The following is a 25,783-nucleotide window of genomic DNA, read 5'->3' as shown; positions in this document are numbered from 1 at the left end:
TGTACCTGGAGGGAACCCACGCAGTCACAGGGAAGACGTGCACACTCCACACAGACAGCAACCAAGGTCATGATCGTATCCGGGTGTCTGACGTGGAGAGTTAGCAGCTCTGCTGTGCCATCCGGAGTTAGCCACACAAACCAGATCCTTACACTTTTTACGATTAGACATCAGATACAAAAAAAATAAAAAATCTTGTAGAGTCATTTGTTGTATACATACATGGAAAACGGAGTGATAGTTGGCGGCGCGACTCACCCGTTGCAGCGGCCCCTACAGCCTGTCTGTCTTTTTTTAATTTTTTGTCTGGTTAAATGTAGTTATTTTGTGTTTTTTGATACTGGTTTTAAATGTGTATATGTGGGGGGCGGGGGGGGGGAGGGGGAAACAGTTTAGAATCTCTTCCCTGTCCGGGAGACCTGACCTTTTCCCTGTCGGGTCTCCGTTGTCGTTGGGGCCTAGCACCGTGGAGCGGCCTCCAACCTGAACGACCCGGGGGCTCGGGAGACTGCGGAGTTGCGGACTACTTACATCGTGGGGCTGGCCGGCATCGGAGCGTGGGGAGCGGCTGCGACTCGACTCCTGGGGTTCGGAGGCTCCAGCAACGCAGCCGCAGGTCCGGTGGACTGGGACATCGGGAGCTCGCGGGTCCGGGGGGAGAGAGAGACCGCTTCCCGGAGCTTCCGCAACGCGACTTCTCCAGCCCGTGTCGCGGGGTTGGAGCGACCGTGACCATGGGACATTCTGTGGGACCGTGGCCGTGGGACATTCCAGCGCCCGCCGGGGGCTCCAACTCTGTGACTTTTGGACCGGGAGCGGGGTCGTAAATCGCCCGGCACGGCCTAAAATGGCCGTGGGACTTATCATCGCCCGCCTGTGGCTTGGACATCGGGAGGGAAGTGGCGAACAGGGGAGAGAAAAGACTTTGCCTTCCATCACAGTGGGTCCACTGTGATGGATGTTTGTGTGAATTAAATTGTGTGTATGTCTAGGAAATTGTCTTTGTTTGTATGGCTGTGGAAACAGAATTTCGTTTGAGCCTCACTGAGGCTCAAATGACAATAAATGGTATTGTATTGTATTGTATTGTATTGTATTGTTAAATCAGTGTGGTGTAGGTGGCGGGTCTGCTGGCAGAGACAGACCCATGAATACTGATTTTGAGGGGAGAATACTGCTTTTGAAATTAATAGGTGAGTAGGAATTTTGTCAGAGCCCTGGGCTGATATATGAACAACACTGATTTCAGAGTTCCATTAAAATGCCCTGAACTGAAATATTATCCCACACAATTACACCTGCCAATGTAAAATAAAGGAACCTATTGTCTTCAGAGTCTGAAATCCATGTTTCCTGTCTACACAAAATGCTAACACATGCATGCTAAGGGTAGGGAGGTGCGCAGAGGACTGTACAAAGTTTAAAAGGCAAATCAAGCACAAAGGATTAAGAATTTGCAATGAGTTAAATGCACCTGCAGAAGAGACCTGCTGACAACAACAACAAAAAGATAGGCTGCTTTCAAAGATGTTTGTGAAGTTTGCATATACAGAAATACAATCGAACAAGAGTAGACACAGAGTACTGGAGTAACTAACTCAGTGAGTCAGGCAGCATCTCTGGAGAAAAAGGATGTGTGACATTACAGGTCGGGACCCTTCTTCAGACTCAATTTAAAGAAGGGTGCCAACCCAAAAACATCATCCATCCTTTTTCTCCAGAAATGCTGCCTGATTTGCTCCATCACTTTTTGTCTATCTTTGGTATAAACCTGTATTACAGTTCCTTGTTTCAACACAATCTAACAATTTCCTTGGGATCCCAAGCCAACACCCAAACCTCATCAAACTCCCGTCTGGCAATTCCTTGCAGCAATCTGTGTGGAAATCAGAAATATGTTGTGTACCAAACCAACGATGATGCCTAAACGTGAACCAGCTCATATGAACCCCTTGTTTTATTTATATTGAATGTCATATTTGAAAGCTTCAAGGTAATGGGTTTTTTTGGGAGGGGGATGAGAGTGAGGAAGAAGGGGGATAGAAAAATCAATAAATGTTGAATATCCCAGTGATCCTACTCATTTCATGACCACTGGTCCTGGGTGCTGGCAGGATGTTAATATCAAATGACTTAGAAAGCCTAAGGGAGTGGAAGCCAGAGCAAAGTAGGCTAACAGCACCAATGCCAAACTAAGATGACAATGGTAGCAACATGCACATTTCACAGGGACAAACAATCCTAACAAATGAGCACCTTATGGCTTTAAAATAAAGCAGCTAAAATTCAACAGCTTGAGCAGGTATTTTGGAGTGAAATCAGTCTAGGAGGGACATGGAACAGGCACAAGCAAGTGTTTATTGTCACGTGTACCAAGGTACAGTGAAACGCATTTTGTTGTGGCCTAAATAGTCAGCGGAAAGTTTATACATTATTACAATCAAGCCATCCACAGTGCACATAAACATGATAAAGGGAATAATACGTAGTGTAAAGTAGACCAGCTCAGTTAGATAACCTGGTTGGCATGGACACATTGGACAATTTCTGTGCTGTAAAACAGAAGTTTGAAAAGGTTCAGGACAGTTTCTTCCCAACAATCATCAGGCTCTTGAACACTTATAACACTAACTAAACCATGAACTGTCTTGGTTGCACTATGGACTTTGGGGTTTTGTTTTGCATTCATGCTTTTTTTTCTTTTTATTGAGTTACCTTACGAGAACTGCATTTACAAACTTTGTTATACTGCTGCACTTAAGGATTAATTTGTTTCATTTTCAGTATATATGAAAATCACACACTTCTTCTAATTAGGCACAAGTGATAATGTTAATACCAATGCTCCCCACTGCAGGCGGATCCAAAACTAAGCAGATATCTTGATACCAACTAAGTAGACACCCCATGCAGGCTATCATCTATCTATATACTTTTAAAAGTGTTTGTGTGTGCACGCGTGTATGGCATTTTGCCTTTGAAACGCATGTCCTCGAAAACCAGACGCAAAAACGCAGAGACTTTAATCATTTCGATAGTGATTTAACTTATGAATTCACTCATTAAATTTGGTCATTCATCTCTGCACATTTTCAATAAAATTCTTCACAAAACTTACTGTTTTGTTTAAATCAGACCGCTGCCCAGCTGCGGACGTCACAATGCCCTTGCTCGAGGCACCGCCACACCCGCCGCTCTCGATTCAAGCAGATGCTGTCATCGCACTTTCAATCGCCCTCTCCTTCCTCCCCCCCCCACTCAGTCCTGGACTAATTGTTCAACATTAACATTTACTTTCTCCTCACAGCCGGCACAGCTTGCGAAGCCCCGCCCGCCTGCACGCCCCTCCCATCCCCTGCGCGCTCATTCCAGCTGTGGGTTTCCAGAGAGTCAGAAGCCGGTGCTTCCTTGCTGTGAACGTTCGCTCCTGGGCTGGCAGTTATCAACGGCTGCGGGCGTCGCAAAGCCGAGTTACGTCAACACCCCCCACCCCGCCCCACGCTGGCATTTGGCTCTCTGACTCCCCCCTGTTCTGTGTTCCTCTCTGTGAACGAGCAAGTTCTGCAGAACCGGAGGACAGGCGAGATCCTGGGGAGGTGAAGAGGGGGTGGGGGTGGGGGGGTTGAGGGAGTAGGGGGAGAGAGGGGGGAATGGGGGAGGTGAGGAGGGAGAGTGTGGGAATAGGAGAGGAGTGGGGGTGATAGGGAGTGGGGAATAGATGGACTACCCCACCCCTCTCCCTCCCCCTCGCCCCCTACCCATCTCCACTCTTCCCCCTCTCTCCCCTACCCCATCTCCCCCTCCCTCACCACTCTTCCCCTTCTCCCCCTCCCTCCTTCCACACTCTTCCCCCTCTCTCCCCCTACCCCATCTCCCCCCATCCCCTCCCCTTCCTTCCCCCCACCTCTCCCTTCCCCCCTTCTCTCTCTCCTCCCATCTCTCTCACCGCTCCTCCCCCACTCACCCTCCCTCCCCTCCTCCCCTCTCCCTCTGTCTCTGCCCCTTTCTCTCTCTCTCCCCATTCTCTCTCTGCTCTCACTCTCTACCCCCCCCCCCCCCCCCCCCAGACGCGCCTGTGAGTTGGGGGCTATGCGTCAGTGGATAGGGCGGTTATGGGGTAAAAGGAGCAAATTAATAATATTAATATAATATCAAGGGGGGTAGATAGCATGTGTGCGGGGGGGGGGGGGTAGTTAGTGTGTGTGACGCCGCATGCCAATCCCCCCAGCCCCCCCTCCCCCGCAACCACACATTGGGGGACAGACCCAACGGGTCTGCACTTGGTCTAGTATATTACTAAAACTCTCATCTTGACCACTTCCTGTCTGCGTTGTAATTAAATTTGCGCAAAAACTATCCCCCATAGCGCTATGATTTTTCTCCACCTTACTCACCATTCTCCTCTGCTGCAAGTCAAATAGGTTTTGTTCCGATCGGTGAAATAGTTCAAAAGTTATGAAGGTTTTGAAGGTTCCCCCTCCCCCCCCTTCCTCATCCCCCTATACAAAGCTTAGAATACATTTTGATGGGTGGAAAGGGTAGAGGGAAATGCCAAAAACAAGCACAGAATGATGGCATAGTAGAGCCTCTCCTGTAAAAAGTATAGACTATCTGCTGTACACAAAGTTTTTCTAGTGCAAACACTGCCTTTTAGAACTTGGAACAGTACAGCACAGGAACAGGCCCCGAGGCCCACAACGTCTGTAACAAACAGGATTCCAAGTTAAACTAATCCCCTCTGCCTGCACATGATCCATGTCCCTCCATTTCTTGTATATTCATGTGCCTATCTAAAGATCTCCTAAATGCAACTATCTTATCTGCCTCCACCTCCACCCTTGGCAGCATGTTCCGGGCACTCGCCACCCTGTGTATAAAAAACTTGCCCTGCACATCTCCTTTAAATGTTGCCCCTTTCACCTTTAAGCTACGCCCTCTAGTCTTTAACATTTCCATCCAGGGAAAAAGGTATTGACTGTCTACCATATCTATGTCTCATAATGTTTATAAACTTTTATCAGGTCTCCTCTCAACCTACGGTGTTCCAAAGAAAATCATCCTGATGTGATCTTCACCAAACTGTCATCAACAGTTCAATGAGGCCAACATAGATGATCACTCCTACCTTCTGATACTCTGATTTTACTGCTCAGCACAACACTCCTGTCATGAACACAAGCTGACATCCTTAGTACCCAGCAATCTTTCGACCAATCAAAATGACGAACTACCTACATCTACAAAACTATCATTCATTTCAACAAAACATAACAGAAGTCTATACATTCAGCGGAAACATCCCAACCTGAAACGCTGCCCATCCATTCCCCCCCATAGATGTTGCCTGACCTGTTGAGTTACTCCAGCACTGTGTGTTTTACTCAAGATTCCAGCATCTGCAGCTCCCCGTGTATGCACTTTGCTGTTCCAGTGAAATCTCCTCAAATTATGACTTATTTGAAAAAAGTTCTCTCTCTCCAACCCAATCCGAAATGTCACCTATCCATTGCCTTCACAGATGCTGCCTGATCCACTGATTTCTTCCAGCACATTGTGTTTTGCTTAAGATTCAAACAACTACAGTTTCTTGTGTCCCACATCCCTCCCTTTTCTGGTTTCACTCAACACCTTTAATAGATTCCATCCGCAGCATTTGTTGTCTCCTCTTTGTTGTCCCTTCTCTCCCCAACCAGCACCATCTGCCTATAAAGTCCTCACCTGGATTCACCTATCCTGGCTTACCTCACCCTTTGTACTGCCAGTCTCTCCTCCCAACATCAGGAAGATGGCACAGGATTCTGAAAACCGTGACCTCCAGGCTCAGGAACATCTTTTTCCACACAACCATCAACACTACAAAAGTCTAACTAAACTATGAACTATCTTGGTTGCAACTAAAGATTTCGAGCTTTTTTTGCATTTGTTTTGGGGTTGTTAATTTATTGAACTTTATGTTTATATGTTAACTATGAGTATTCCAAGTCTGTTACGCTACTGTAAGTAGGAATTTCACTGTTCCGTCGTTGGTACATTTGACAATCAAACACTCAGCTCTGATGCAGAGTTTTAATGAAAAACGTCAAGTATCCCTTTGCTTTTACAGATGCTGCCCAACCCAGTGAGTTCCTGCACCAATTTCTTTCCTGCTCCCAAATTGACTGCTGCATTTTCTACACGATAACATTAATACTGAAAGCACAAGCTGAGATCCAGAAATATATTTCAGAAATTACTTTTCCAAGGTCTTTATAAATTTGCAATGTTTTCAAGTTTGAGTCACAATTTAAAAATGCTCTAACATTTTGCAGCATTAATAGTTAAATTGCCTGAGGCCAATTCTAGGGTGGTTCAATTAGGGTGGGACACTTATTCTGCTGGCACAGTGCCACCAAGAGACAGGAAGTAGACTCACACCCATTACTCACCACTGAATGTGCCAGGTGCTCAATGTGCAGCGTGAACACTCCTCATGGATCCGTCATCTACAAATTTATTTTTAATTAAAAATACAGCCAAGCTGGAGAAATGGCAGGGCCAGACCAGACAACTATTACACATGCATTCAGAGACCAATCAGCCCATATTGCTCACTGTGCTGACTCTTTCAAAGACCCACCCCATTAGACACAGATTCACAGGCCTCGCCCATAGTAATTCCCTTCTCACCCCTACAGGCACTTCGCAGTTCCTTACGCACGCTATTACGGACAAATTAAAATCATTTCAAGTGCTGTAATATTCAGGCACATTCTCTTAGAACAAAGAGCAGTAATCTCATAGCGCACAATATCCTTAAAGCAATACAGCCACGGACAGTATTTTGTGTGATCAAATTTAGCAGCAAAGGCAGAGTAAAATGCGCACTGTTCTTTAGACAAGTAATGGAACACGTTTTGTTGCCACAAGCTCCCTCTTCAACTAAATTTCAGTCTTGCTGAAAAAGTAAAAACTTGGGATTTCAAAGAACTTCACAGCTCTTATCAGAACAGGTGACACAAAACCACAAAAGGAAATATTAAAACGGTTAACTAAAGCTGGGGCAATGGTAGGTTTATGGTCAAGAAGAAGTGGTTTTTAATGGGTGAAAGTGGAAAAAAAGGAAGGAGGTGGGGTTTAGGAAGAAGTTTCAGAACTCAAGGCTTTGACAGCTGAAAGGAGAAGCCAGCAGAAGAGAAATAATTGAAATCAATAACACACAAGAACCCAGAATTGAAGGAGCACGGGGTGCAGAGGGTTGGAGGAGATGAGAATGAGAGGGGAGAAAAATATCATGGAGGGATCTGAAAAGGAAGACGAGAATTTTAAAAGCAAGGTGTGGTCAGACAAGAAGCTAGCGTGAGCCAGCAGTCACAGGGCTGAGAGGTGAATAGGACTCGTGAGTATGAAGACAAGCAGTAGAGTTTAGAATAAGTTTACAAGCAGATTTCAATGCAGCATTGGTGCCCCTTATGACGCAGTTCATTAGTGGCAAGATGGACGACCGTGAAAAATACAGACATTGTGTTGCAAGACTCATAGCATTTAATAACACTGACCAAGTCAATCCCAATCATTTTAACAACTTAATTCACCTACAGTAACAAGATTTTAAAAGTAACAATTAGTTTCATACACTAGGAACAAGGAAAGTGATCATATTTTATGCAAGAGTTGAAAAGCCCACAGAAACACATGCTAATTGTACCAGTGTCTATCCCTCTGCTTAAGAAAGAACTGCTGATGCTGGAATAATCGAAGGTTGACAAAAATGCTGGAGAAACTCAGCGGGTGAGACCGCATCTATGGAGCGAAGGAATAGGTGACGTTTCAGATCGAGAAGTCTGAAGAAGGATCTCGACCAGAAAAGTCACCTATTCCTTTGCTCCATAGATGCTGCCTCACCCGCTGAGTTTCTCCGTTCTGCTGTTTTAGATCGCTAATGTTATGCCATATGACCACATAGGATTGCTTACCCTCTCACGTACACATTAACTTGCAACGTCTATACAGGTAACCTTCAGGTCTCTTCACTCGATTAGCGACCTGCTCACAGGGTGCATGAAACTGGAGGGACTACACCCACTGCAGAAACCCCAAAGTACTCAGATTGTGATGTAACTTGCTTCATTAAACTGGTTTAACCAGTACTCTCAGCAAGAATAAACAAGTTGCTACAACTCCTGAAGGCTAAGAATCGCAAAATGATCGGCTCTACACCAACTTTAAGGGAGCTAAAGCAAACATCGAATATGCTGGAAACAGGTCAGACAGCACCTGGCAATTAATTCTTTGCAGGCACCACCTCAAACTGCCTGCTCATTTACTGCACAGAACATGGAAAAGTACTGCATAGGAACAAGCCTTTCGGCCCGCAACACTAATTCTGAACACGATGCCAAGCTAAACTAACCTTCTCTGCCTACACGTAATCCATATCCCTCCATTCCCTGCATATCCACATGCCTATCTAAAAGTGTCTGAAATACCACCATTGTATCTGCCTCCATCACCAACCCAGAAGCACGTTCCAGGTACTTATCACTGTGTGTAAAAATAAACTTGTCTCACATCTCCTTTAAACTTTGCTCCACTCAGCTTAAAGCTATACTCTCTAGCCCCTGTGCTGAAGATATTTAAATAACATCCGATGTGACGGCAGTAACGTGGGCCTTGGTGGCAACGGGAGCCTCGGTGGCGTTGGAGCCTCGCGGTCAATGAGCGTGAGGGGGAGGGGAAGACAATGGGTACCCGGCCTGGGAGGACCGCTGTGAGAACAAAGAGGGACACTCAGGGGATAAGTCTGTGTTTGTTTGTTTGTTCCGGTGAAGGCGCTGTGCACACGGCAGCCAGCCAAGTCGCTTGTCTTTTTATTTTTGTTTTCACTTTTAATTTTAAGTTTTTGTGTACCTTGTGTGTTGTGACTGTAGGGAGGCCAATTTCCTTCCGGGGATGAATAAAGTTTTATCGTATCGTATGTATGGGCAAACCAGGGATCCAACTTAGTCCTAGCAATTTCTAGCATTAAACATTCTGCTTAGTCAAAGCAATCAAAGTGCATCGCAATGTGAACTAGAAAGCAAGTCATCCTCAATCCAAAGACTTTTACCAAATACAACATGCATTTTCTATATTGTACTGCTTTTAAAAATATTAGAAAAGTGCAAAGATTGTGTTCTTTGAGATGCTTCACTTGATCTAGTCACTCTAATCTTTGCCCTCAATTTGCACTTTGCCAGTGAATGCTTGATTTTTCATCTATCTCTAGGTTGCTGCAATACCCAAGCAAAATACAAAGTGCTGGAAGATCTCAGTGTGTCAGGCAGCATATTTTGGGGGTCTGGAACTTTGCTACAATGCCTCAACCTCAGTTTCTGCAAAGTTCAAGCCAAACACAAAGTGCTGGAGGAACTCAATGGGTCAAGCAGCATTTTGAGAGGGAATGGACAGGCGATGTTTTGGGTCGGAACCCTTGCAAACTTTGTGCACAGCACCATGAATCCATTTTGCCAACAGGTAGTTCTGTTATTGCTCCAGCATCTCCCAGAATTATTACCCTACACTACAGGTGGCCTGCAATGTAATATGGTGCATTTATGAGACTTGTCGTGCATATCATGTTATTCTATTGCAATACCAAATAATTAGAGTCCCCAATGCTTTCTGCATTTCTTGTCACACTCACTGCTCCAATCTATTGCACCCTGCCAATTAATTCTTTATCCCTCATGCAGGCGGTTGGCTTCAATTTCTGCCCCCTATGCCCACTGGGCCCAGCACTCTTCCCCCAAAGTGATTATGAATACATGCCAAAATCAGCCAGCTGTTGTGTCTGGTCTACCATTTAAATAACGGCTAACATTTCACTTCAGAGCCATGTCTCAAAACCTGCTATCACTTGATTCAGGTTTTGATTAGGGATACAGCATGGATACAGGCCCTTTGGCCCACCAGGTCCCCTCTGTCTTTCCATCACCTGTTCACTAGTTCGGTTATCCCATTTTCACATCCACTCCCGGCACAGTAGGGGCAATTTACAGAGTTCCATTAACCCACCAACCTGCACATCTTTGGGATGTTGGGGAAAACCAGAATACCCGGAGAAAACCCACGCAGTCACAAGAACGATCAAACAGACAGCTCCCATGGTCAGGATCGAACAAGGGTCTCAGGCATGGTAAAGCAGCAGCTCTACCAGCTGAGCCACTGTGCCGTCCCCATTAAAAGCTAATCTACTGGCCTCTACCTTAATCATACCACATGACTGGAGCACCTTACTGGCAATGAATTGCAAAGTTGAATCCCTTTCCAACTTCTGGCCGGAATGCTTGACTGCTTGAAACCGAGCTATATGCATCAACTCTGCAAGCTTGCAAGAATTTTGATATTTAAAAAAAAAAAATCACATCTTCATCTAAAATCAAGAGAGCAGAAGCAACTCTGCTAATGTCTACTCATAAAACAAGCTCATGAACCAATTTGTCAATTTGGTGAGCCTTAACCAAACCAGCTTTCTCTCAAACAGATCCTTCCAGAGAAATTACACATTGCTGGTGATTTATGCACAGGGACAGCTGGGTCCCTCAAGATACTAGCAGCTTTCAGCCTCTCACCAGTTACAAAATACTCTGTTATGCCCTCTCCCACTCAATGCACCATGTCTACCATATCATGCAAAAATACCCTGTGCATCTTCCTTCCTGACAGCTGTCTTTGGTATCTTTAGCAACTTGGATATATTATACTTGATCCAAATCAATGGACAATAGACAATTGTTGCAGGAGTAGGCCATTTGGCCCTTCGAGCCAGCACAGCCATTTAATGTGATCATGGCTGTTCATCCCCAATCAGTATCCCGCTCCTGCCTTCTCCCCATATCCCCTGACTCCGCTATTTTTAAGAGCCCTATCTAGCTCTCTCTTGAAAGCATCCAGAGAACCTGCCTCCACCGTCCTCTGAGGCAGAGAATTCCACAGACTCATCACCCTCTGTGAGAAAAATTGTTTCCTCGTCTCCGTTCTAAATGGCTTACTCCTTATTCTTAAACTGTAGCCCCTAGTTCTGGACTCCCCCAACATCGGGAATACGTTTCCTGCCTCTAGCGTGTCCAAGCCCTTAACAATCATATGTTTCAATGAGAATCCCTCTCATCCTTCTAAACTCCAGAGTGTACAAGCCCTGCTGCTCCATTCTCTCAGCATATGACAGTCCCGCCATCCTGGGAATTAATCTTGTAAACCTACGCTGCACTCCATCAATAGCAAGAGTGTCCTTCCTCAAACGAGGGGACCAAAACTGCACACAATATTCCAGGTGTGGTCTCACTAGGGCTCTGTACAACTGCAGAAGGACCTCTTTGCTCCTATATTCAATTCCTCTTGTTACAAAGGCCAACATGCCATTCGCTTTCTTCACTGCCTGTTGTACCTGCATCCTTACTTTCATAGACTGATGTACAAGGACCCCCAGATCCCGTTGTACTTCCGTTTATCCCTACTTGACGCCATTTAGATAGTAATCATAGATTGTGCTGGGTTTGGAGCCCAGTATTGATCCCAGGAGCAAAAACAATCCATTTACGTGATTCCATTCACCAACACCTCCACTGGAGTATGTCAAGTCCCCCAACCTGCCTCCTCCACCCCAGTGCAGAGTCCAGCCTCCATCCATTTGTCCTCACTCCAGACCCCTCACAAACCTGCCCCAACCGTTCTCACCTGCCTCCTCTTACTTCCTCCCTCCCCTTCTTTCCTTTCTCCACCATGCCACCTTTAACCTTCCAACTCTCCCTCCCCTGTGCTTCCCCTTTCTATCCTTAGAACAGAACAGCAGAAGAACAGGTCCTTCGCCAAGTTAAACTAATCTCCTCTGCCTGCACATGATCTATATACCTCCATTCCCTACATATCCCTATGGTTATCTAAAAACCTCTTGAATGCCACTATCATACCTATCTCCAACAATACCCCTGGTAGCGATTTCTAGGCATCCTATGTACAAATATGAGCCACAAATTTCCTTTAAACTTTGCCCCTCTGACCTTAAAAGCCATGCCCTCCAGTCTTTGACATTTCCTCTATGGGAAACAGCTTCTGACTGTCCACCCTATCTGTGTCTCTCATAATTTCATATACCTCTCCAAAACCTCCAAACCTTTCCTGTAGTTGGACAACCAGTACTGCACACAATTTCCACCATGCCTCTTCCATCCCCTTCCCCATCCTAACCTCTCTCTTCCTGGACCTCTCCACCTTCCTATGCTTCCACTGTTCCGATCCTTTCTCCCCCCCCGCCCGCTCTTCACTCCCCAGTTTTCACCCTCCCTCTTATATCCCATCCACCTCTCCTCCCTCACCCATTTCACACCACTCCTCCATTCCCTCTCACTCTTCCTCCCACCACTCTTCCCACCACCCTTCACCTACTCCCCCTTTCCACTCCTTGCCCTTCCTCCCAGCATTCCGACCAACCCATTCTACCCCTCCCCCACCGTTTTGCTCCTCCTACCCTTTTGCTCCACCTCTCTGCACCTCCCTATCCCTCCCCACCCCTCCCTCAGTTCCCACTCCGACCCCTCCTTCAGTCCTCAGTCCCCGCACCCTCCCCTCCCTCAGCCCGGACGTGGCTGGCAGGTTGGGGAGAGGGGCCCGGCTCCTCTGGCCGCCCATCACTCACGTTATCGCCGCTCCCTGCCTCAGTCTCTGACTACAAGCTTCCGCTCCCCGCTCCTTTCCGCTTCCGTTTCTCCCCCCTCGGGGTCACCCAGGCAACGGCTCGGCACGGGGTCGCCAGGCGGATTTGCAAGGAGCGTAACGTCACTGTTGCTGTGGCAACCGCCGAGCCGCCACCGAAGGGGAGCAGCAATGCGCACGCGCAGAGTTGGCAGGGCGGTGGCCGGTCGAATGCGCGGCCTCGGACCGCCAGCAATATTCCGGATGTCCGCATGCGCACTGCTCGCCTTGCCGGCCCGTATCTCAGTGGCGCATGCGCGCCGAGGCTGGTCGTCAGCGGAATTTGTTGTCGGCCTCAGGCAAAGATCTTAGAGCAGATCTTTGGCCTCAGGTATGAGGCGTTACCGTGGTCTCCGCCCAACAATTCGGGCTCTGGGACGAGTGACGGGACTGGAAACGGTTCCCCATCCCCCAAGCAGACTCGGCCTTGCTGAACAACCCACTGCAGTCTATCAGTTGACATAGGTGGGGAGTCTGGCTGAGAAGAGATGGATTGGTGTGTGTGGCAATGGGTCGGAGTCTGGGTTGGAACGGGCGAGAGGAGCCATCAGTCTGAAGAAGGGTTTCGGCCCGAAACGTGGCCTATTTCCTTCGCTCCATAGATGCAGCTGCACCCTCTGAGTTTCTCTGGCACTTTTGTCTACCTTCGATTTTCCAGCATCTGCAGTTCCTTCTTAAACACAGGGGGTGAATTGGTATGGCTGGCAATTTGGGGGGGGGGGGAGATGGGTGTGAAGGGGTGAATTGGTATGTTGGGGATGTGAGTTGAAATGGTGAGATAGAATGGATGAGATAGTGGATTGGTATGGGTGGCAATGGGTAGGGGGACCGGGTTGGAATGGGTGAGGGGGGTGAGAATGGATAAAAAAGGGCGAGTTGGTATGGGGGGGCAGGGTTGGGTTGGAATGGGTGAGGATGGATTGGTGCGGCTGGCAACGCTTTGGGGGTCTGGTGTGGAATGGGTGAGAGGGGGTGGGTAGGAATGGGTGCAAGGGATTGGATTGGTATGAGCGTCTGTTGGAATGGATGGGGGTCTGCGGGGGAATCCTGTACGGATCACGGGTCGTGACCTCGACTGACGTGCAACCTCCCTGTAGTGAGATTACTCTGGGGATAAAGGATTGGCCTCGAGTCAAGTTCACAAGTTCATGTTATAAGAGTAAACATTGAAACAGAAAAATAGGTGCAGGAGTAGGCCATTCAGCCCTTCGAGCCAGCACAGCCATTCAATATGGATGGATTTAAGAGAGAGTTGGATAGAGCTCTAGGGGCTAGTGGAATCAAGGGATGTGGGGAGAAGGCAGGCACGGGTTATTGATTGGGGACGATCAGCCATGATCACAATGAATGGTGGTGCTGGCTCGAAGGACCGAATGGCCTCCTCCTGCACCTTTAAAAAATAAATAAATAAATAGTGTGATCAATGACTGATCATCTAAAATCAGTACCTCGTTCCTGCTTTTCCCCCATATCCCTCGATTTCTTTAGCTCCAAGAGCTAAATCTTACTCTCTCTTGAAAACATCCAGTGAATTGGCCTCCACTGCCTTCTATGATGCAGAATTCCACAGATCACAACTCTGGGTGAAGAAAAATGTCCTCATCTCAGTCCTAAATGGCCTACCCCATATTCTTAAACCGTGACCCCTGGTTCTGGACTCCCCCAACATCGGGACCATTTTTCCTGCATCTAGCCTGTCCAATCCTTTAACAATTTTATACGTTTCTATACCATTCCCTCTCATCCTTCTAAATTCCAGTGAATACAAGCCCAGTCGACCCATTCTTTAAAATAACTGTTTTACGAACAGCGACCACTCCCACACTCCCCGTCACCTCCTCCCTAAATGCAACAACTAAACTGGGTTAGAGAGTGTGAGAGGAAACCGAAGATCTCGTTAAAAACCTGCACGGTCATGGGGCGAATATGCAAACTCCGTACAGACAGCACCTGTGGTCAGGATTGAACCCAGGTCTCTAGTGCTGTAAGGCAGCAACTCTACCGCTGCGCTACTGTTGGAGAATTAGGTCATTCAGCCCATCGAGTCTACTTCGCTATTTAATCATGGCTGATCTCTGCCTCCTAGTCCCATTTTCCTGCCTTCTCCCCATAACCCTTGACACTCATTCTAATCAAGAATTTGTCTATCTGTGCCTTAAAAATAATCACTGACTTGGCCTCCACAGCCCTCTAATCTACAAGTACGGTGAGGTACAGGTGCAATGAAAATCTTACTTGCAGCAGCAACACAGGCACAGACTCGGATAACACAAAACATAAATTATACATTGCATTTAAAATTCTGCAAGACAATTAAAAAAAAATTGTGTAAAACACAATTAGAAGAAAGGTTCAAGGTGGTGCAAGGGATGATCCGTAGTGTTTCATTGATTGATATACAAAGCCCAAGGGACTAAAGGATAATTTTAGAAAGGGGAAGTTGGGAAAACACTTGTCAGTTTTTATTGGTGCATCGGCAATGGAGGGAGACTGAAGAAGGGTCTGGACCTGAAACGTCACCCATTTTCTCCAGAGATGCTGCCTGTCCCGCTGAGTTGCTCCAGCTTTGTGTCTATCTTAGAGTTATATATTGTACATAAATTATACAACACAGTGAAAAGAAAAAGACTGCAAAGCAAGTTATTAGTTCAAAAACACTTAGAAACAGTCACTGATTGGGTGTTCAGGTAACCAGAAAATATACTTCTTTATTCAATGCAAACTTCCCGCCTTTAGTTACTAAATTAAACGCTCTTATTCAATTCTGGAAAACACTCCCGATGTCTCTAATAGGCAGAATAAATGCTATAAAAATGATCTTCCTCCCACATATTCTCTATTTATTTCAATCAATACCGATATACCTACCTAAAAAATGTTTTAAAAATCGTGATTCTCGGATTGCAAACTTTATTTGGGATTATAAAACACATAAAATTCATAAACAACATTTATGCAAACCCAAGGAAACGGGCGGATTGGCTCTCCCTAATTTCTTATGGGCAACGAATATTAAAAATGTAATTTATTGGCTGGATAACGCATGTCAACAGGTAGACTGGTTAATAATGGAGAGAGAGGACTGCTCGCCTTTTAATATAGGCGCGATTCATCTCTCCAACAAAGTTGAAGAACACACTATATGATAAAAATCCGATTATTCACAGCACTTTACGAATCTGGAGACAAGTAAAATCAACTTTTAAACTAAGAAATTTAGATCTTCTTTCACCAATAGCTAATAACCCTTTGTTTATGCCATCTATTATAGATAAAACGTTTACTTATTGGGAAAGACTAGGAATTAAAAAACTTGGAGATCTCTACGAGATGGGAAATCTCCTGTCATTTCAGAAATTACAGTCGGAATACAATCTGAAAGGTAATCAATATTTTAGATATCTTCAAATTCGAGATTATTTGAAAACATATACCCATGACTATCAAACTCTGCTGCCAGATATATTAGACGAAGGTATGAATAGAAACTCAGAGTCAAACAATTTAACATCATACTTGTATAATACCCTTCTAAATATAGAAATTCCATCGTCAGACGCAATTAGAAGAGACTGGGAAGAGGAACTAGGCCTAAATATTTCCAAAGACAGATGGGAAAAAAATATTTTATATATATATAACTTCGATTAATGTTAGACACATTTTAATCCAATTTAAAACACTGCACAGACTACTACTCAAAGACTAAACTGAATAAGATTTTTTCAAATGTATCTCCTATTTGTGACAAATGTCTCCTTTAAGAAGCAACTATAACACATTCCTTTGCCTCTTGCATAAAACTACATAACTTTTGGAAAGGAATTTTTGAAATTTTCTCAAAAACATTAAAAACAAAACTGGACCCCCATTGATTATTTTCGTAAAACATCAGAAGCCTGCCCTGAGCTATCAATATTTCAAATAAGTTTCCTTAACTATAGCCTGATAACGGCAAAAAAACGAAAACTTAAATTTTGGTAAAATACATCTGCCCCTATTAAAATGTGGATTACAAACATGTCTGAGACGCTACATCTTGAAAATATGAGACTTGTCTTAGCAGGAAAACCAGAGCAATTTTCGAAGACATGGATTCCATTCATTGATTCATTACATGGATGGTATGGTGCAACACAACTTCGGAATTAAACCGATTTATGGGTTGGGTAATGGGTGGGGAGAGATATGAAGCAGGTAAATCATCACTCTTTGTTTTTCTTTCTGTTTTTGTCATTTTATTTCTTTACGTCCTCATTTTTTTGTACTTACTCTTCGATTACACTTATTTGGTAGTCTAGGGGTTCTATTCTTACACATTCACTTTCTCTTTCATTTTCTCTCTTTCTTGCTTTTTCTCTTTTTTTCTATTTCCTTAGCTAAAAATTAAAATTGAAGCTGTACAATAAATGTATTATGTCATATGCCGCGGTTTATACTTTTGTACACTGCTTCAAATAAAAATTAAAAAAAAAGAAACAGTACCTGATAACTGTATTCGAGCTCCCCTCATGTAAGAATGAACAATTCAATTGTTCTACAAAATTTCAACCCTGTTCTCAATTTTGCATGCTCTCAATCTGACCCTTTTTTGGGGCTTCATCTCCATCCCAGGGAATGTATCCAGGTCCACAGAATGTATCCTTGGCCACTTCCTCCGATCCTATTTCCTGTGACTACATTTTGTGTACCCGGTTTCTCCAGCTCAGTTGCATCTGCTTTGAGAAACAAACATTCCACATCAGTGCTTTTAAGATGTCTTCCTTTTACCTAAGCTGTGGCTTCTCCATTATAAGGGTTCTGCGTATCCAAACCTTCCACCCCACCAGCCTTCAAGCTTCAATTGATCATTTTCCTTGTTGTTTCCACCACACTTTCCAGTTCCCTGTGTCTCCATTAACTTAAGCTACAGAAGCCATCTGATCCACTGAATATTTCCAGGATTGACTTCCCCTCCTCTCTCCCTGCATTCAGTCATTGACACCTCAGATTAGCCAAGTCTTCACCATCCTCTTTTATCAGGCAGCATCAATAGTATTTATGCCATCTGGATTATAAATGTAAAAAATTAAGAGCAGGACTCACCTGCTTGGCTTCCTGAGGCTGCTCTGATATTCAATAAGATCACAGTTGTGACAATCCTGGTCATAGCTCATGATTGATTGAAAGATACGGCATGGAAACAGACCAGACAGTCCATGCCAACCATCGGCACCTGGGTGAAACGGGTTATTCCAATAAAGACACAAAGTGCTGGAGTAACTCGGTGGGTCAAGCAGCGGAGTTACTCCAACACTCTGTGACTTTATTTGTAAACCATCATCTGTTGTGATAGTTTGTTTCACAACAGATGATGCCTTGTTTCTATGTTATCCCACTTTTACATCCACTCCTTACACACTAGGGATAATTTTACAGCAGCCAATTAACTTATAAACCCACATATCTTTGGGATGTGGGAGAAAACTGGAGCACCCGGAGGAAACCCACACGTTCACAGGGAGATTGTGCAAACTCTACACAGACAGCATCAGAGGTCAGGATCAAATAGGGTCTCTGGCACTGTGTGACAGTGGCACTACATGCTGCACCACTGTGGCTGAGATTCAAATAGTTTTCTCAGGTAACTCCCTTGTAAAATACCCCTCGTCCTTTTTTATTCCCTCACCAAACAACCTTATTTACGCAGGGATATAGAAACATTGATTAATTCAACTAACCTGCAATGAAGCTAGTATCCAACTATAAAAAACCCAGGCATTTCATCATGTCTGGGAAGAGTGTATTGAAGATTTACAAGGATGTTTCCAGGGCTCAAGTGCCTGAGCTACAGGGAGAGGTTGGGTAGGCTAGGACTGTATTCCATTCAGTACAGGAGGCTGAGGGTTGCCTAAAATCATGAGGGGCATAGATAGGATGAAAGTACGTAATATTTTTCTCAAGTTGCGGAATTAAGAACTAGAGGACATTGGTTTAAGGTGAGAGGGGAAAAATTCAATAGGAACCTGAGAGGCAACTTGTTCACACAGAGGGTAATAGGCAAATGGAACCAGCTGTCAGGGGAAGTAGTTGAGACAGGTCCAATAATGACATTTGGATAGGTGCACGGAAAAGAAAGGTTTAGCGGGATATAGGCCAAACATGGGCAGACAGAACTAGCATACATGGGACATCTTGGTTGGCATGAGTGAGTTGGACCAAAGGGCCATTTTCTGGGCTGTATGATTTTAAGTCCTTGAGATAGTAAGTTGCAAGGAAGACTCAAACTATCTGTAAGGGATAAAAACATGTTAGACAAAACAAAGGCAGATGTAGTACAATGTGAAAACTGTTATCAGCAGGTAGGAAAAAAAAGAAAAGCAGAATATTATTTGTTTTAGTTACCTCAGACATGTAATTAGCAAGGCAAAGAAGATTTTGGACTTCATTCCATGGATGTTGAAAATAGCTTTAACCGCAGTTAAACCAAACATTACCAGCCATCTTGGGTGTAGTTTTGATTGGTGAACTTAAGAAAGGATATAATCGTCTGAGAACAAAAGCAGAGAAGGTTCACTGGATTGATCAGGTAGCTAATAAGGAGAAATTGGATCTGAACATGTTGGTGTTTAAAATGAAAAATAATTTTGTTAAAACTTGCTATGAAACTACCAGACAACTGTAAAAAGCCATCTAGTTTACAATGCCTGGAAAGAGTATAGATATTTACAAGGATCTCACCAGAACTCAAGAGCCTGAGTTACAAGGAGAGGTTGAGCAGGCTCGGACTTTATTCCTTGGAGCACAGGAAGCTGAGGGGTGGTCTTATAGAGGTGTATAAAGTATGTAATCTTTTTTTCCAGGGTAGGAAATTCAACGGCCAGAAGGCAGAAGTTGAAGGCCAGAGGGGATAGATTTAATAGGATCCTGACCTTGTGTGTTGTCTCTGTGGAATTTGCAAGTTCTTCCTGTGACCATGTGGGTTTCCTCTAGGTGCTCCAGTTTCTTCCCAGATCTTAAAGACATGCGAGTTTGTAGATATGATGGGCCCTCTGTAAATTGCCCCTAGTATTCAGGGAGTGGATGAGAAAATGGAATAAGAGAACTAATGAGATCGATGGTCGACATGGACTCGGTGGGCCAAATGGACTGTGTCTATGCTGTATCTCTAAAAGAAACATAGGGAAATATTAGGACTGGTGACTAAAAGCCTGGTCAAAGGAGTAGGTTTTAAGAAATTCCAGGGATCAGAGTTCCCGTCTGCTGCAAGTATGGTCCCCAACGGTGGTGCAGGGTGCAGCGGTGGGTTTGCTGCTTTACAGCACCAGTGCCCCGGGTTTGATCATGACTACGGATGCTGTCTGTACGGAGTTAGTACGTTCTCCTTGTGACCGCGTGGGTTCTCTCTGGGTGCTCGGTGCGTGTTTATAGGGTAATTGGGCTCTGTAAATTATCCCTAGTGTGTAGGATAGAACTAGTGAATGGGTGGTCACTAGTTGGCATGAACTTGGTGAGCTGAAGGGCCTTCCTCGCTGTATCTCTAAACTAAATTAAACTGAGACAACCGGCGAGAATAGTGATCCTAAAGGGTTAAAAGTTGATCTAAATATGTCGGGTTTTTTTCTGTATGAGGGGAAGTATATGAGATCCTGTTTCCTGCTGTCTTGTTTGAATCTATTAGTAACCCAGATATAATCTCATGTAGTATGAAAACGGAAGATGATTGCACTTAGTTTTGGATGCAGTTTCACAAAGATGTTGCAAATTAATTCAGCTGCTGAGAGCCTAATCATGTGTGAAATTTCAAAGGATGTCCAGCCCTTGGGAGTGTTTAGCAGTCATGCCTGCACAAGTCAGAAATGAAGAGAATGTGGGCTTGTCATTCACACGTGTTACATACATAGATACATAGAGAATAGGTGCAGGAATAGGCCATTCGGCCCTTTGAGCCAACACTGCCATTCAATGTGATCATGACTGATCATCCACAATCAGTATCCCCTTCTCCCCATATCATTTGATTCCAACACACCAAAGAGCTCTATCTAACTCTCTTTTGAATGCATCCAGTGATTCGGATTCTACTGCCTTCTGAGGCAGAGAATTCCACAAATTCACAATTCTGGACTCCACCAACATCGGGAACATGTTTCCTGCATCTGCATCTGCATCTGGACCCCCTGTGTCCAATCCCTTAATAATTTTATATGTTTCTATAAGATTCCCTCTCATCCTTTTAAATTCCAGTGAACACTAGCCCAGTCACTCCATTCTTTCATCATATGACAGTCCCACCATCCCGGTAATTAACCTTATGAACCTACGCTGCACTTCCTCAATAGCAAGAGTGTCCTTCATCAAATTAGGAGCCAAAACTGCACACAATACTCCAGGTGTGGTCTCACTAGGGCCCTGTACAATTGCAGAAGGGCCTCTTTTCTCCTATAATCAACTCCTCTTGTTATGAAGGCCAACATGCCATTAGCTTTCTTCACTGCCTGGTGTACCTGCATGCTTACCTTCAGTGACTGATGTACAAGCACACCAGGTCTCATTGCACTTCCCCTTTTCCAAACCTGACACCATTCAGATAATAATCTGCCTTCCTGTTCTTGCCACCAAAGTGGATAACCTCACATTTATCTATATTATACTGTTTCTGCCATGCATCTGCCCACTCACCCAACCTGTCTAAGTCACCCTGCATCCTCATAGCATCCTCTTCACAGTTCACACTGCCACCCAGATTTGTGTCATCTGCAAATTTGCTAATGTTACTTTTAACTCCTTCATCTAAATCATTAATGTATATTGTAAATAGCTGTGGTCCTAGCACTGAGCCATGCGGCACCCCACTAGTCACTACAGCCATTCTGAAAGGGACCCGTTAATCCCTACTCTTTTTCTGTTTGCCAACCAAATTTCTATCCATGTCAATACCGTACCATCAATACCATATGCTCTAATTCTGCCCACTAATTTCCTGTGTGGGACCTTATCAAAGACTCTCTGAAACTCCAGGTACACTACATCCACTGGCTCTCTCTTGTCCATTGCTTGTTACATCCTCAAAAAGTTCTCTTCACAATGACTCTACATTTTCTGATTCTATGTCACCCCTCGCAACAGAGCCACCCCATCCCCTCTGCCCACCTGCCTCTCTTTTCGATAGGACGTATAACCCTGAATATTCAGTTCCCAGCTCCAAACCTCGTAGCCATGTCTCTGTAATTCCCACAACATCATACCTACCAATCTCTAACTGAGCCCCAAGCTCATCCACTTTATTTCTTATACTTCGCGCATTCATATATAAAATTTTTCATTCGGTATTCATCTCCCCTCTCACACCGGTTCCTACGTCATCTGACCTCACTCTCTTATCCCTTCTTGAACTTTCCATCCCATTAATTCGGTGTCTTTCATAACTTTTCCTATACTCCCTTCCTCTTTAACTCCATCATACTCCCAATTACTAGAGGGCACAGCTTTTAGGTGAGAGGGGTAAAGTTTTTTTACAGAGAGAGTGGTGGGTGTCTGGATTCCCTGCCAGGTTGGTGGTGGAGGCAGATATGATAGTTGCATTTGAGAGTTTTGGATAGGCACCTGGATATACAAGGAATGGAAGGGTATGGGTCATGAGCAGGCAGATAAGAGTAGGCCTTGGCATCATGTTTGGCACAGACATTTTGGGCCGAAGGGCTTTTCCAGTGCGGTACTGTTCTATGTTTAACAGTCTAGGTTCAATCTGATACCCAGCCCCGACTGTGTGGAGTTTGCATGTTCGCATAGAGTTCCTCCCGGTGCTGTTTTCCTTCCAATAAAAGCAACAAGACACACAACTACATGAGAGTTAACATAAACATCCACTACAGCAGATTCCAACATTCCTCACTGTGATGGAAGGCAATAAAGTCTAATCTTCTTCCTCTTTATTATTCTCCCGCAGTGGGGGGGATTGAAGCTCCCGCAGCCGGCGATCGAAGCCCCCGCGTCGGGGCAATTGAAGCTCCCGCATCAGGACAGTCGAAGCTCCTGCGGCTTGGAGCTCCTGAAGACGGTCTCTAACCAGGGACCGCGAGCTCCACGATCTTAAAAGCTCGTAGGCTCCAGCAGTTGGAGCTCCGAGGTCGATCCCTGACAGGGATTGCCAGCTCCAAGATGTTAAGTCCGCAGTCTCCCGCGGTTGGAGCTCCCGAAGTCGGCCTCCAGCAAACGCCGCCAGCTCCTCAATGTTAGGCTGCAGTGCGGACGTAGATACGATATGGAAAAATATTGCATCTCCGTCGAGGTAATTGATTAAAAAAAGTTTCCCCCTTCCCCCCCCCACCCCCACCTATCACATAAAACAAACTAAAGAACACTAAAATACATTTAACACATACTGAAAAACAACAAAGAAAGAAGGGACGAGACAGACTGTTGGCGAGGCAGCCATTGCGGGAGCCACCCAGTGGATGCTTGCTTGGGAATGGTTAGAGGGTTATGGGCCAATGCAGGAAAATGGGGCATCTTGGTCGTCATGGACAAGTTGGGGAAATGGGGCATGTCTATGCTGTATGACTATGACTCACTATGACTCAATGTGTTTCATGATTCTATAACTTAATTTTCACTGCCTAAAGTGCTGAGTATTTCAATAATGCGGCACTCCTTCACAATGCAGATTTTGTAGTGTCTGGAGTGGGAATTGAACCCCTGCCAATCTAGTTTGGAGATAAGAGTTACTGCCACCAATTTCTGGATCAAGAGAGTAGGTTCATTGTTCCGTTTCAGTACACATGACAATAAAATGCTCTTGACTTGAACACAATCTGAGAATTCATGACGTTCGGGGAAAAGGTTGTTATTTCACATAATAATGAAATATTCATCAGAACAAAACAATTATTCCGACCCCCAGTGCAACAAGATTTGGACAATAAACACCAGAGTTTCCGGTCACATTTATGTCCCCAAAATGTCTTGAAGAAACCATACAGCGCTTTATAAAAAAAACAAAGATGCAACTGATAGGTGATTTGAACTGCTTTAATTTTTACTCAGATGAAGGCAAATGTAAACATGAATGTTCCCTTTTGGACCTTCAGGGAAACACTGACTCCTGTCAGCTTGGAACCAGCCTGAGAGTGAAGAAATCGACACACAGCTCTCACATGTACAGAAACAAAATGCAATTTACAAGTTAATAAGTACTGCTAAACCTTAAGCAAGTGATCAGTACTTTTCTCGTCATATACCTGAGGTTTAATCCAAAATAAATCGGAAAGATGAAACAAATTCTTCAGTGGGGTTATTGCGGTAGCATCATATTCTCAGGAAAGTTAGTTGAACAAAATAAGCTCAGAATCACTGGATCAGTTCTGGTTGGTATCTTCTATTAGGAGAAGATGGTCAGGACCATCTATATTCTATATGGTCAGTACTGGCTCGTTTAGTTTCGTTCAAAGATACAGCATGGAAAGTGGCCCTTCGGCCCACCAAGTCCACACCAACCATCGATCACTCGTTCACATTAGTTCTATGTTATCCCACTTTCTCATCCACTTACTGCACACCAGGGGCAATATGCAGAGACCTGCCGATTAACTTACAAACCTGCACGACTTTGGAATGTGGGAGGAAACCGGAGGAATCTCACAAGGTCACAGGGAGAACGTGCAAACTCCACACAAACAGCATCTGAGGTCAGGATCGAACCCGGGTCTCTGGCGCTGTGAGGCAGTGGCTCTGCCAGCTGCGCCATTGTGCAGCCACAATGTTTGTATGGCTAGATGGTGTGCAACAACTTACAACATCGTCTTACATTTGGCACAACCTTTTTTTTGCTTCTCTGACAGGGTCAACAGGAAGGGTCCTTCCAGTTTCTTCCACTGAGATCATTTCAGCACTCTGTCTTAATTCCAAGCTTCTGTCTTTGGTCCACTTCCCTGTCATTAACAAAAATCTATCAACTTTAGATTTTAAAGTTACTGGAGACACAAGGAACTGCAGATACTGGACTTGAGCAAAACACAAAGTGCTGGAGGAACTCAGTGGGTCAGACTACATGTGTGGAGGGAAATGGAATGACGATGTTTTGGGTTGGGATTCTTCTTGGGACTTGATGTGCTTTAAGGAGCAGATTTTGGATCTGGTCCTTAAAGCACATCAAGCCTGGAGCAGAGTCCCTTACAGATGCTGCCCAACATGCTAAGAGTCTCTGTCACCCAATGTTGTTTGATTACGTGCATCTGCTTACGTGAATAAACTAATTCATTCATTCATCTGGTATCTTTTTGTTTTGTTTGAAGATCCTAGCATCTGTTTTGCACAGAAATAGATGCCAAATTAGTCTGTGATTTATTCTAAGGTAGAATCAGCAAAATACTTAATTTCTTAATTAAGGCCACTGATAAACTTTGAAAAACAACTACATGCAGACAGAGTATGATCAGTTTGCCAAATCTCCAAGATTGTAGTGGAATCTTCAGAGTTTACATTTAATCTTCAGGTCCCTGCCGAAGCGGAAATCATCAGAGAGTAATCAGTGGGGCATGAAAAATTCTTAAAAAAATGATTTGACTTTGCTAAAACACGACTTCTTGACTGAGAGCTAGGAATTATCCAACTGTGCAACGAGTTTGCTTCATTTCAGTAGAAACAAGGAACTACATATGCTGGTTTATACCAAAGACAGACACAAAGTGCAAGAATAGCTCAGCAGGTCAGACAGTATCTCTGGAGTAAAAGGATGGGTGATGTTGGTCCAGATCCTTCTCCAGAATGAAAGTAGGGGGGGTGGGCTGAAGAGCTGGAAGTGAAGACAGACCAGGACCAATCAAGGCCAGCCACAAATGACCTCAGGCAGGGCCTTGCCCTGGTAGGCCCATCGTTGGTATAATCTCAAGAGGGAAACAATGTGGTGAACTGGAAAACAACTAGGGTGGAGGAAGGGGTCAAAGGGGAGATGGGAGGGGACTTCATTTCAGATTGGCCGTACAGGCATCCAAAAACTAGGATAGTTTTAACAAAGAGTCCCTGACTTGAAATGTTAACTGTTTCTCATTCCGCAGATGTTGCCTGACCTGTCAATTCCAGCATTTTCTGTTTTTGT

At 44.7% G+C, this 25,783-nt stretch overlaps 1 protein-coding gene across 2 annotated transcripts in view; it reads right to left on the bottom strand.

The window, feature by feature from the left end:
* LOC116986294 (14-3-3 protein beta/alpha-like) overlaps positions 1-12,791 on the bottom strand; it is a 29,853-nt gene extending 17,062 nt beyond the window's left edge. Inside the window, exon 1 of one of the 2 annotated variants that reach the window (XM_033041682.1) lies at positions 12,653-12,791. The gene's annotated coding sequence lies outside the window, so the exon portion shown is untranslated. Of the gene's footprint in view, positions 1-7,952; positions 8,101-12,652 lie in introns of those variants that run through there. The other variant, XM_033041681.1, reaches the window with a different exon arrangement.
* Positions 12,792-25,783: the final 12,992 nt, after the last annotated feature.

The sequence above is a fragment of the Amblyraja radiata genome, chromosome 23, assembly GCF_010909765.2.
Source record: "Amblyraja radiata isolate CabotCenter1 chromosome 23, sAmbRad1.1.pri, whole genome shotgun sequence".
Classification (NCBI taxonomy): domain Eukaryota; kingdom Metazoa; phylum Chordata; class Chondrichthyes; order Rajiformes; family Rajidae; genus Amblyraja; species Amblyraja radiata.
Note: the sequence above shows the minus strand (reverse complement) of the source record. Positions and strands in the feature narration are given on the sequence as shown.